The following is a 14,301-nucleotide window of genomic DNA, read 5'->3' as shown; positions in this document are numbered from 1 at the left end:
ATTTCCTGCTCGGACCCTTAACATATGAATGAAAGCAGATGTCACAGGTTTATCAGCAAGTCTTTGTGATGACAGATTTTTCCCCAGGACATGCTCTAGCAAGGCAAGGAGCTGCATCTCTCCCATCAGGTATTCAGGCTTAAGGGGATTAGAGCCAGGAAGCACTTCTCCCAGAAGACATGGGAACTCGTGCTTTGTCAAAGCCCGGGGGGTGGGGGTGGGGTGGGGGAGAGTCCATCGCTCTTTGTTGCAGCCCTCCCCCGCCCCACACAGAGTCCTTCCATGATGGCCTCCCAAGTGGTTGTGCCTGGCCTAGGTTGCCCCTGCCCCTCCTCTGAGGGATCTTTCTCATAAAGGACTTCTGACCATGCTTTGGGGGCAGGGAGGAAACTGAGGCAGCATTTGCTACCAAGCTTTGTCTCCTGTGGCTTGCGTTCCAGAGCTCACTCACTCCTCCTTAGCCACAGGGGGTCGAGTTACAATTCCTAGAACCAGGCAGAGCGGTCCACAATATACCATCTGTGTATCCATTTTCCTTTTGATGTTCATTTGGATTGGGTCTAGTTTTTAGGTTTAGCTTTTTGTGATTCTTCCAGAAACTGAATGTATCTCTAGCTTCTCATAGTCTACTTTCAAATGTTATGTTAATCATGAATAATGTAAAACCTTCAAAGTGTGTAATTCCATATCCTCCTACATACTCTTTATACTCTTGTTTTATATAATTTTGTTTAGTGTGTGCTGTAAGCTGTACCACAAATGGTTATTACTTTTCTTTTAATAGTCAATACTCTTTTTTGTTTAATCTTTGTTGTACTTCTTTTCATGACCATTTAGCCCCTTATATCCCCCTCCTCCCCACAATCACCACACTGTTGTCCGTGTCCGTGAGTCCTTTTTTCTTTCTTATACGATCTCTCCAATCCCTAATCTCCCATCCCCCCACTAGCTGTCATCCTGCTCTCTGTCTATGCGTCTGTCCCCATTTTCCTTGTTACTTCAGTTTGTTCATTAGATTCCACACAAGAGTGAAACCATATGATACTTGTCTTTCTCTGAAATATATATAATAAATATATCATCTTTAGTGAAGTGAGCCTTTTTGGTTTTTCTTATAGATTCATTCATAGGGCTCAGGAGACAAATATGAACAATAGTCCTCAAAATGACTACTCTGTTTAGAAAACTGAAATAACTTTAATTGAATCTTAATGTCCTCGACTCCTTCGGAAGGGGTTCTTTCATCAGTTAGGACACTTTTGAAGATGAGTTGACAAGCCAACAGTGATATATTGATTTTCCTATCTGTAAAGTTCAAGGATAAGCAAGCTTCAGACATGATTTAGTCTAGATGGCCAAAATACTATGAAGAGGAAGTGTTTTCTCTTTGTCCCTGGACGCGACTTGGCTTTCCTTCCCTTATTCATTTTCTCACGGTACCAAGGGAATAGTAATTATAGACATTGCCATAGTCTACCATTTAAATCCCATTTTAAAAAAAAGAAAAGCTTTTCTCTCCAAAGCCAAACCAAAATTCAGGTCTGATTCTTGTTGCCCAAATTTGACCACGTGCTCATATCTGAACTACTCATTATAACCCGTGGGAAGTCTTCTCTGATTGGCCGAAGCCTTTGAAATGATCCCACCAAAACCACAAAACTTGAGAAGCAGCAGTGGATGGCTCCCTTAACAAAAAACATTTTTTTAAAAAGGGTGAATAGATGTTAACAGCTAAAACAGATGGCCATCAAAATATTTACACAAATAGATTTTTGATGGCTCATAGCATGAGTACTTTAAAAATGTTCACATGTGTTTGGATTCCAACATAGAAGCTAATTTCAACCCTACTCTTTGCCCTGCCCTGTACTACCCCGATTACTGAGGACTTTGGAACATTTTTTGATTGCTTTGAAATGTTTTTCAATTGGTCATCTAACATTGTTTGAATATTTCTCCACGTTTTAAAGCCCAAACTCTTGTGTGAAGTCTTTGGTTGAGGTTGTTAAACTCAATCTCCTTTTTGGGAGGAAGGCTGAAAAAGACAAAGCGGGGAAGTGACAGTTACTGAATTCTGTTTAAAATTATCTTCTATGTTGTGAAAAACTGAGGCACGAACATAATCCAAAACCCCAGCAAGCACTACTCCCAGAACTTCTTAATTACTCTGACCCTTAAGATATTTATATATTATGCTTGTGGTAACAGTCTTAAATTCTAGCTGGCTTTACTCTGAGCTTGACCATGAACATCTGCCGTGGATTAGGGGAAGCATAGTCCCTGGTTCCACTCTGAATAATGCCAAACTTCTCTTGCTCATACCTCATCTTTCTTCCTCTATGCTTTGTTGCGGGTCACAGAATAGGTGAGGCTCACTCACTTGAATTTTTTGGACAGATGAGATAGACGTGCTATTTAAATAAACAAAGAAAGGATGTATTCTCTACGTGGTAATTTCTTTATCAGAACTTTTCACCTCAGTGCAACTTTGAGGGATTAAGAATGCCTTTGAATCCTGCTCAATTTTAAGTCATGTTTATTTTAAAAATAAGAATTAACAGTCTAAGTAGGACAGGATTTGGTTTCTCTGCACTAGCCACTCACTCAAAATGCTATTTTTAAAACATATTGGTTCCCTCAACCTGATCTTGTCTATAGATATGCAAACACTATATGGAAATTTTCCTCTCCTAGGCACATTTATGTATTTATGTACCTTGTATCTACCAATGTTTGTGTATACATACAGGTTTCCTTAACTATACTGCAGTGTACTTGATTTTCTACTGTGAGTTTGCAGTCCTCTGTGACTATATAGTGGCTTCAGCACTGTGCTAAATACCAGGGTACAACTCTGATCAAATTGGGGCTAATCGCTGCTTTCAGAGTATCTTAGTTGGTGACACATTTGCTATTAGTTCTTGCTTAGACTTCCAGTCACGTTGCTGTTTCTGCTTTTTTGTATTTTCCTTAGACTTTTTCCCTTTTAACATCATCCTTGTGTCTTCTTTCCTTTTTCATTTTGGATTACTGGGGTAAATATTAAAAAGTGATCAGGGAAGGGGTTAGCCTGATCCTTTTAAAAAAGGCGTTCCTCTGAGCTACGAAGTGTTCACAACATTGGATTCTACTGGACACTTCAAAAATACAAGCCATCAAGGCCAAAAGCAGAGAAAGCAACAGTCCGCCTCCCCTGGCAACAGCATTATTTTAGGATTCGGTGAAGCCTTTTCTCCTGCCCTGCAAGCTGTGCAATTAGCAGATTTTTTATTAGGGAGAAGAAGAGCATGTTGGAAAGATAGGCATTTGGGGAAATTAAATATTTGGAAATCAATTTTTTCTCTGAAGTTAGAGAATACACTACTACTGGAAGGTGAACTTGTAGGTGTGCATTTGAACCATGGAGTCTTAGAGAAGCTTCACTGTCTGGGGTGTTATAAAAACACTGCTTTCTCTGGCCGCAGAAGCACGGTCTGCTATCAACTCTTGGCTACTGCTTTATCTGCTTTGACCCTCCTTACCCACACACCACAGGACTAAGACCTATAAAACATTGAATTTTTGTATTATGGATTTTCTGCTCACCTTAAACTAGTATTGAGAGAAGATTCCGACAATGTCTTAGAAAAGGATAGTGTGAACTTGTAAATATTTACACTGGGAGTTTGTTGAGGGAGGAAGAGAAAGTGGATAAAGCAGGTAACATCTAGGTGACCCACACGCATTGCCACACCAGCGACAACGGGAAGGGCAGGTCCCCTGTTGGCAAAAGTTGTGTAATCTAGTTACATAGCAGTCAAACTGCAAACAGACCTGTGTTGTCGCGTAGGTCTGAGAGCAACACCTTTGTCATACGTCTCTTCTTTAGCCTCCGTATTTTACACATTCATTTTTCAGGGAAGGGGGGTAGGCATTTGGGGAAAGTAACCTCCTTGCATGTTATGAGTTTTAACTGATGTTGATAATTGTTGTAGTTGGTAATGGTGATAACTGTTATGAAAATATATATGCATCTCATTATTTTCTCTTTATTAAAAGGCACATTTAATGGCTTTCCCTGAAAAAAAGCAAGTAGTTTTTAAACCTAATAATTAGGGATAAAGTAGATATCCTTACTGTGAGTGATATGTTATTTGACATATCACTATTAAAAGAAACCCATTCATCCTTTTATTAGTCTATCTGTCTATTCACTCCTTCATCAATTGTTATTAAACACAAACTATGTGTCAGGCTCTGTATAAACATTTTTAATGCATCATCTTCTTTCATCTTTACAACAAGGCTGTGTTAGGGAAAGTGATGTTATTCTATTTTGTAAATAATAGAGGCTTAAAGATTTTTATTATTATGCCCAAGGCCACATAGCTAGTAAAGAGAGTTGAAGTCTGATCCCACACTGTCTGATCCCAGAATCTCACTGCTACTACTTCAAAACAGGTGCCTTGTTTTACAGGAGGAGTCACTGCATCAAGTATTGTGACTAGATTCATGATTATTTAAAAACTTAGGTTTTGCATTAGACCTAGTTTAAAATTCCAGCTCCACTAATTATTAATTACATGAACCTGGTGGGAAAGTGTTCAGTCTCTCCATATCATAGTTTCCTCTTTTTCAACAGTGTCATGGATAGAATTAAATAAAAAAGCTTTATGTAGTAAGCACTCAACACAGTATATTCATTACATATCAATGGATATTGGCTAATCCTATCAGGGCTTTCCTATACCCACCCCTCTCCACCTACCCGTCTGCTTCTCTGGGGGTGGGGGAGGGATGGGTTTTATTTGAACACAGTGAGCCTGGAGTCTGGACGATAGTGCAGGAATCCAAATGTGCAATAATGTGGTTCTGATCTCAGACAGAAATGTTGCATTGATGAGAAAGTACAGGTAGAGTTATACATCGCCAAACTGAAGTAGTTCATGTGTTACAATGAAAGTAAAAGAGTTAGAGAACTTCAGAATCTACAGTTTGTGTGACGGAGAGGAAGGAGGCCATTAAACAACATGGCGAATGACAGGGTCATGTCTGGGTGAGGACAATGCCTGGTGTGTGGTGGGCACACAACTCCTGGTGGGACACCTGACTGCTGTGATCTGTAAGCTGACATCTTTACGAACATAAATTTGTTAATGCTGTTCTTTTATGAGCATGTTCTTCGTATTTCAGTGGGGTAAAATGCAAGGTTTTTTGCTTAAAGTGTAGTAATTAAAGCAATATGATGATGACTTCATCTGTGACTTCACGCTTGCCTTTAAATCAGCCCTTTGCTCCAATAAGACGGTCTCCTTGATGGCCCCATAAAGCCCCTTCCGTTCACATACATGGCTTTATGCCTTTGCTGGATTCATTGCTTATTGCCTGAAAATTGGGCATTGTCCACTCTTCAAAGCTGAAAGTTTGTAAACATCTCACAATCACTCTACAGCATACGTCTGCAGCCCTAGCTTGGTCCTAAATTTCATAGTTGGTTTTTTTTTTTTTTAATGTGTGTTGTTCTTTGTGCACATGGGTGTTTCTGGCCTCTCCAAGGGCATCGTATGCTCATTTTGTACCTCCTGAATCGTGGGATATTAATACTCTGCAATAATAGGAACTCAGTAAAGGACTCTTACATGAAGTTACGATTAAAGTCAAGAATGAATTTTGTGGAAAACCTCAGTGCAAGTGTACAAAAGAACTTCAAGAAAATGAGAATACCGTGAGTCATACATTTCCCGGTACTATTCATTCCTGTTGAGGTACTATCATTCTGCTCAACCTAACATTTCTACCACCTACTCCTTCCATCCGGGTATGGCAAGGGGCTATACAGGGTTTTAAGTTTTTAAAGGAAATGGCTTTTTCTCGAAAGTACATTACACTATAGTTTCAAAAGAAACCACACTACAGTTGACTAGATTACCTTCTTAGGAATAGAGTACAATCTTGTCTTCGTGAATTTAAGGTCACTGTCTTATCTATTTGGAGATTGCCATCAAGGATAGTGGCTGTGGCAAGTTGCCATCTTGCTGAGACTTAAATTTGAATTGTTTCCTGGTGAGTGAGGCTGACGGCAGCGCCCAACCAGAGCAGCTGTGTGTCAGTGCAGATTTCCTTCTCTTCAATTCCTGAGTCACACACAGTAATCCGTGTGAGTTATTCATGGCTGCTCTGGTGGGGGTAATCGTACATCACAGCGATACCATAAATTCGGGATTTATGAAAGTCTTGGGACATACTTCTTCATGAATGTCAGTGGATTACTATATTTAATGATTTGCTCACTTGCTCTCTCCCTCTTGATAAAGAAACTCTTGCCAAGTTTCTGAGTTCCCATTTTAATGTCATATGCCTTTCTTGTTTTCCTTAGCAAAAGGATAGCCTTGCGGATGAATTGTGCTTTACTCTTGAATATGGTTCACTTTCGCAACAGATGCAAGTTTAGAAAGCTGGCTTTAAAAACCACATTAAGCACTGGTGCTCCCAGGGGTGAGATGCCCTAACAGTTTCTGTGGACCAGAGCAAAGGTACTTTTTTTCCCCTCCAAAATAATGTTCCTTTTGTTCGACAGCCAGTTTGACACTGAACCTCTGTGTTATCTGGGAGGCAAGCAGGAGGCCTGCTCTACCATGTCTGGACCAGCAGCTGTCTCCTCCCTGTTAGCGTACCCATTGCTGATGCGTTGATTCCTTTTGGCGCGTTCTAATCCAAATAAGACTCAATTAGCGACAGTCTGAAAATAGTGTGTCTGCTTGTCTTTTACTGTATTAACCTTGGAGTGCCAAGGTTCTAATTTTACTTTCCTCTTAATACCAACTGAAGGTGCCATATCTTTCTGTGGAATGCTAACTTTTTTTTTCAATGAGATAAGCTCTTGTTATTTCAGCTAACCCTCATGTTTTGGTGACAGTCAAATAGAGAGATAGGAGGAAATCTGACAAGAAAAGACATTCACATGTGATAGAGTCCAGCAACAGATTAGTGACAAAAACTGGCAATCCAAAAGCACCACTGCTCATTTCCTACTTGAAGTCAAAGAAACCACTGTATTCTGCTTCAGTCCTATGTTGAGTTCATTTCACTGACCTTTCCTTAATTTTGGCTGAAGGGTATTTTTAATAACTTGGTATGTTTGGGAGTCAAAGGAGGCCAAGTTTCTGGCTAGGCCCAGGAGAGATGAAATAGTAATAAAATGCGTGGGAGTTTAGAGGAAAACATCTAGAGAAAGATGCCTTCTTTTAGAACAGTTTAATATAACTTACCTAATCATTTCTGAATGAGGGGTGGGGGAAAGAAATACACAAACCCTCTAAGGAAAATCGACTTTGAAACTTAAAGCCTTGAGTGAGCCACTTCAAAATATGCAGCAAATTAGTTTATATTTTATTTGGAAACTAGTATTTAAGTCAAATGGAGCAGCAGAGAGTCATACTAACCTAACTGAAAACAACCAGAGGGCTGGGAACAGGTCACAGAGCGGTCAGGGGGGCCGGCTAAAGGATGTCAGCCAACGCAAGGCAAATTGGCTGCGCACTCTGCAGACACGAGACCTAAGGGATCATTAGTTGGGGGTCACTTTCCCCTAAGAAGCCCTGTTCTAACTATTCTTATCTCTTGAGATACCTCCCATTTCCCCCATCCTAGTCCACCAAGCATTGCAGGTTTGACTCTCTGGACACTAGTTTTTCTAGTCAGAGGAATTAAATTCAGTACAGTGTGATGAGTTGATGAGAGGCAATATGGGAAGATGAATCAGTCTCTTGCTTTCTGCTCCCATGTGCCATCTATACAAATCCTTTCTGTCTACTAGCCTCTTCTGAGACATGCCTCCCAATTAGTCCAGTTCTCAGTGCTGTGATCGCTCACAAGCTCTATCACTCACGGTGTCAATCATATGGTCTGAAAGCACAGTGTTAGCTGTGTCATTGATCCATCTAGTCTGTTAATTCCTTGAGGATATGTCCTATGCCTCTTTTGAAATACATCCTGCCATTAGCATAGTGCTAAACACTTTTGCCTGTGTAACTGACACTTTTAACTAACCGGTAAATTAGATAAAGTAGGGCCTGTAAGTAAACACATGCCTGTCTTCTAAAGATATTTAAAACATTTTTTAAAAGTTTAAACAAAATCTGCTTGATATATACCTGTATTGAATATGATAATGTTGGATCTGGGCATTATTTCAGGTAAAACATTAAAGATGTTTTAATACTCTGAGAAAAGGGGCTTTTTACTCACTTTTATTCACTTAGCACATGTTCATTACATGCCCACTGTGTGTATCCAGCACTGATGGGATACTTGAGACTTAAGAGTTAATAGTCCAGAAAAATACAAAGAAAATAATATTTAGAAAGAAAAATCTCCCTATTGGTTATTTTAAACCAGTCTTTGTTTGTTAATGATTAGTCCCGAGTGAAACCCAGAGACCATTTCTTAACCCAACAGACATTTACAACGGCTACTAAAAAGCAGGTAGAATTGGTTAAATATGGCAATTTAAAGACCTTGACCTTATCTGGGAAAAGTATCCAGGACAGAAGAGAGGATAAAGACAAGTGATGAGTGACGTTAGAGATGAATTTCTTTCATTTATTTAAGAAACACTGATACAGCACTCACAGTGGACAGGCTTTCTTCCAAGCAGCTTTCATAAATATGATCTCATTTAATCCCCATAATAAATCTATAAAGTGGGTGCTATTATTAGCCACATTTTTAAAGCAGGGACGCTGAAACCTAGAAGGGTTAAGTATTTCACTCAAGGCTACATATCCTGTGCTTGGTGAAGATGCTTGCACACTGGGTCGAGAGATTAATTCCACAAGACGGTAGAGGAATCCAGTTGGCCTCAGAGATTAGATGCCATTTAAAGCAGGTCTTGAAACCTGGTGAGAATTGGGATGTTTGCAAGTATGGGGGATTCAAAACATACCAAAAGAGACCTATTCTATAATGAATAGGAAGGTAAGATATTAACAAAATATAATTTTATGTCCAGTATTATAATTTTTAAAGGTATTTTCTCTGCCAACCTGCTCTCTCAAACACTTCCCAAGTTCTAAGTCTCCTTTGCGGTATTCCCTCTAAATTACTTCAAAGATAAAAAACATAATATATTCTGCATGGCACTGCCATTGTATTTCTGTTTCAAGATTTTGAGAAAGTTAAATATTTACCACAATCTGGATCCACAGCCATCAGTGGCCAACAGATGAGTCACCATGTGCGTATGTGTTTGTGGGGGGTCACACAGGCCTCTTCACTGTCAGGTGAAGGCCCTCCTATGTGGGCCGTCAGAGATGTCCGCCAAAAACCATGCTTTATTTGTGAGAAGTGCCTCAGGTGTCTGTTCTCTGGAAAGCATAATCAGCCTCTGTCACTCCCTCACCTTAGTGATTAGAGATCACTGCTAGCCTAGAAGACGTCTCTGAAAATTTATTTTATAATTCTTAGCTGACTGGGCATGACAGATCTCATGAGCTTTTTAATAGAAATACTGAATATATAAATATATCTTTCTGGATAAGATTGTCATTTTCAATTTAACATTTTCTTTTTATTATTTTTGCACTTTCCTAATGGAAACACCAAAAAAAATATACGATCAGTAATTTAATTTTTATTCAAGGTACTACAAACTATTTGTCTGTTTTAAAATAAAAACAAAATCCAAATATACCTTAAAACACCCTAAATGGTGATTGTGTGGCCTAACTTAGAATTTTCTTCGGAGGAAAAGTGTTAAAAGAAATATACCAAAAATGATAAATCAGTGCAAATACATAAAAAATTAAGTTCAAGAAGTTGAGTCCAGAGCAATAGGAACCCTTTACATAATAAATATAATAAAGTGATTTAATATTTAACAATCAAGTTGTTGAAAATGTGGTCCAGGATGGAAATATCTACAAGGAAAGTACAGGGGTCAGCAAAAGTAGCTTTACAGTAGTTTGTAGGGGAAATAATACAATCATTAACAAATAATACAAGAATAAATTCTTGTGTTTTGCATACTCACGAGTGTAAACCTGCCTTTGTCCACTCCTGCACATGTTAATGACTCATACGACAATGAAGCTGAATAACAAATTATGATGTGAAATCTATTTCACTCATATACCAGGGATTAGACTTTGTGATAAGACCCAGAGATACTTGAAACATCTTACAGAAGAAATGGAGGACCCAAAAGTTTGTCACTTCCTAAGTCACATTGCTTACAAGTGTTAGAGGACCAGTCCTTCAACCCAGGGGCCCAAGGAAGCAATGGCAATTCTTGACTGTCCTAGCAGATTATGAAAAGACAGTCATTTGTGCATTCAGCACCTCTGACCAATTAGTCAGGCGGCACTTGGGCATCTCCCATTTGCTAGAGGCGTGTTACCAAGGCCTCCACATGGGGACACACGGGGCAGAGCCCGCATCCTGTGGGGCACTGGCACTGGACGGGCAGCCCCTCTCTGAGGACAAGAGCTCGGAGGCAGGTCACCACCCTCGCTCTGCCAACAGTGGAGCTTTTCAAAGTGCTAAGGACTTTCTCTCACTGCCCTGGAATTTCCTTTTAGAAATAAAATAGACATTTTACTGGGTAACCTCTTAGACTGCTTTTTCCACTTTCAGAAATGCTCTCAAACTGCCCGCATCCATTTACACTTCTGCTGGTTAACTTTTCTTTGTGTTGGCTCACTGTGCTGAGGAGCTGTTGGGGGTGGTGAGTAGATGAGTTAGCTCAAAGGCTAATCTTGAGAAGACCCCTTTATGTGTGGGTGGGTAGGAAAATAAATGTATTTTTATCAGAAATAAAGCTGCACCCTTCATTTGTTTCATTATCATCCAGTTTATTCATTTTTGTATTAAATATGATTTACATGTGATATTATATTAGTTTTGGGTTCACAGCATAATGATTTGACCTCTCTATACCTCACAAAGTGATCACCGTGACTATTCCAATAACCTTCTTTCACTGTCTAAAGTTATACGGTATTATTGACTGTAATCCCTTTCCTATGCATTATGTCACTGTGGTAAGGCTAAACTTTTCAAAATAAAACTTCCTAGATGTAGTCACCTTGTGAAAACCTTTCCATTGTCCTTGAGGACAATGCAAGCAGGATATTCTGTGTGCTGAGTGTTTCCCCCACTCAGAATCCTGGGCAGATCTCAGCGGCTTCCCTACATCCACCCACACGCCGAAAGGCAACTGACTCATTTTTTCTCTGTCCCAGCTTTTGGGTGAGCTGAAGGTAACTATTTTGACTCTACAAGGTATAATGTTTTACATTGGTGTTTTCCTGGGTAAAAATACTGCTTTCTTCTTAGAGAATTTGACTTGCGGAAGCTGAATATTGGGAATTCCTATCATGTTCCTGATATAGAAGACTTTAGTAATCAGAATAATCTTTCAGGCACCACCGAAGAACACAGGGTTGAATACATTCAGTTTCTTGCATGGCTATTTGAAGCCTCTTCGCAAATGTGGATGTGACACAGGTCATTGCTTCTCAGAGGCCATCCTGAGCGGAGGCAGTAGGCACTGCACGGTCTGTCTACCTTATGGTAATTAATTCTCTCAACAGTTCTGGAAAGTGGACATCATGACCCTGATTTTGCTGATGACAATACTACAGCAAGGACGGTTGAGTGACATAAGGCTACTGTGAGAGACCCTAGGTGATGCCCAGTCGCTTCTCTGCACTACACTGAATAGGTTCCAAGGGGGTACTACAGAGAGAATATGCCATTTGTATCCAATCTTTATAGTTCACTGGTATTTGGAGCATTTCAGAAAACTTTAGTCAGGAGATAAGGACATGTTGCATATTCTCAGATTCCAAGAGCCAGATTTGGGCCAGCACTTTGCCTATCTGAAATTGCACATGCATATTCTGTCCCCCTCCCAACCCCACAGAGTCCCGGGTTCTACCCAATGCGGTCTTGGGTGTTCCCCTGTACGGTCGGAGGTTCTCACTGACGTGATGTGAATGTTGGCACTGAGGCAGAGGGAATTGACATGTCAGTTCTGAAAGCCTTTCCCCCCTCCTGATAGTTGCTGATAGGCTTTCCTCACTTGAAAGTACGTTTCCAATTTGTGCATGCAACAGTCCAGGAAAGGAGTTTATGCTTTGCTCCCCACATATAGTGTCTAGTCAAGGAGGATCTGCCACATCTTTCTTCTCTGGAGAGACAGGATCTGTGACCAACCAATGCCACTGAAGACAATATGAGCAGAAACCGTGAAAGGAGCTTACAGAGTATTTTGCAAAGTTCATTCATAAACATTGCCAAACGTGACGATCTTTTATTGAATCCTTGAGAAATCCTCTATGGAAGTTGATAGTATCTTCATTTGCCGGATGAAGGAACTCCAATTTGGAAAGGCCAGAGGGACTTGCTGGGGTCATGGAGTCTTCCGGCTCCCAGTGCGGGCTCTTCTGCCTTCAGTCCCCTCTGCTGCCTTTCATATTTCAGAAGTTTCTCCTTGATCCTGAGTATCCCTCTGTGAAACAGGCGAACAGCGAAAAACTTGCAGTTCCTGTTGGAATGTCATGGTTGCTAATGATGATATATTCATGCTCATTGTTCTCAATGAAATTTTATGTCGTATTAATATAATACACCACTGATATGTATACTGGTATATATGTGTACATACATGCATGCACATACATAACTGCTGTATACCATGTTTTTCACGTAAAGTGGGAGTTAACATTTACTGAGTGCTTTGTTCCAGATACTGCACTCAGCTTTTCACTATGCAGATGAATTATCATCCTCATTTGGAAGAAAAAGAAGCTGAGCCTGCAGTGATTAAGTAACTTGCCCGGGTTACTTAACATGTGGCAAGGGCAGAATTTGCCCCTGAAGAGATCTACCCCAGTCACTGCTGCTGACTCCTGTTTTCCCCATCGTCTTTCCAGTGTTTCTGGAAATGGTGGTTTAAAGTTGGGCCGCATTGCACAACTTGTGAAACTCTTTGTAGTAGACTGGCGCATCAGTGCACGCCTCTGACCTTTTCTTCTGGTTCCTGTTTATTCTGAGCTTCTGATCTCTAGGTTAACTTAACTTTTATTTGAATAGGTATCAACCTGTGAATGTATACCACCAGACACAGAAATATTATTTATATTTGTCTATTGTTTATAAAGTTGAGATATACTTTGAGGTACCCCATATAATTTTGAAGAACTTCAATTTTCTATTCATTAATAACATATGAATTTAGCCCCAAGGAAAAGAAGGATTCAGCAAGAAAGAAAGTCTCTTTTGTCATACTTATTTTGTGCCACTAGGTTTTTAGTTGTCTGAATTCAGGCAATCAGTAAATATAAATGTATGATAGATTATATCTGTTGTTTACAATTTTTAGTTTATTTCCCTTTCAAATCAAGGGAAATCATTCAAAATACAAATGAGAAAGTGAAAACAATTTACAACTAAGAATTCAAGTACATAGAGTATGTTAACTATTTATGTCCTCGCTTATCCGTGGAGGCTTTCCCATCCCTCTCATCAACGTAAATTTCTTTTCCTTGTACCATTTTTCAGCTCTGTTGCATTACTTCTTGTAGATGGGCTGTTGTTCTGGTGAATTGTTGTGGGGGCAGGAAGACTGGGTAAGAATATGTACCTGGTGCTTAAGCCATTGACTCCGTGCTTAGATAGGAGACTGTCTGCATTTCTATTTCACCATGTACTCACTCTCTGTGATCTGTGCAAATTACTTCTCTGTTTCAGTATCCTTATGTAGAAGTAAACTCAATGTTGCTACCTATCTCATAGACATGCTGCAATGCTTAAGTTTCGTATTTCACACAGAGCATATGTGCTGCTACTATTGTTAATGTATTTTCATTCTTATTCTTATCCACTGAGTTCAGTGGCTTACTGCCTTGTTCCTGAATTATTGCATTAGCCTACTTACTATGCCTTAACTATTACTACTGTGCCAGTGTCTGGTCAGAAGACCAGGCCATACGAGTTATTGTAACAGAGGCGATTTAGTACAGGAATTGTTCAGACAGGTTGAGGGGAGGCCTGGGAAGGGAGCAGTGGATTCGCACAAAGCTAATAACTGCGAGAAGCAGGTACATACACAATTCGGGCTGAGTATGGAGGAAAGCGAAAGGTGGGCATTTGGAACTCTGAAGATTGGAGAGGGGTCTCACAGAGCAGGGACACAACCTTTTGAGGAGAGGGTGGCATTGGGCTTCTTTGAAGATCTGAGACCTCTGCGGTGGGGTCTCAGACCCCAGTGTTTAAACCACCATTTAAACCTGGTTTAAAGACCAGTGTTTAAATGGTCTT

The 14,301-nt window shown here is 40.0% G+C and overlaps 1 protein-coding gene across 2 annotated transcripts in view; it reads left to right on the top strand.

The window, feature by feature from the left end:
* PRKG1 (protein kinase cGMP-dependent 1) overlaps positions 1 to 14,301 on the top strand; it is a 1,201,643-nt gene that overhangs the window by 283,246 nt on the left and 904,096 nt on the right. The window lies entirely within an intron of this gene.

The sequence above is a fragment of the Sturnira hondurensis genome, unplaced genomic scaffold (genome assembly GCF_014824575.4).
Source record: "Sturnira hondurensis isolate 20B ecotype Veracruz unplaced genomic scaffold, ASM1482457v3 Scaffold0016684, whole genome shotgun sequence".
Classification (NCBI taxonomy): Eukaryota; Metazoa; Chordata; class Mammalia; order Chiroptera; family Phyllostomidae; genus Sturnira; species Sturnira hondurensis.
This window is presented reverse-complemented; position numbering and strand designations above follow the sequence as displayed.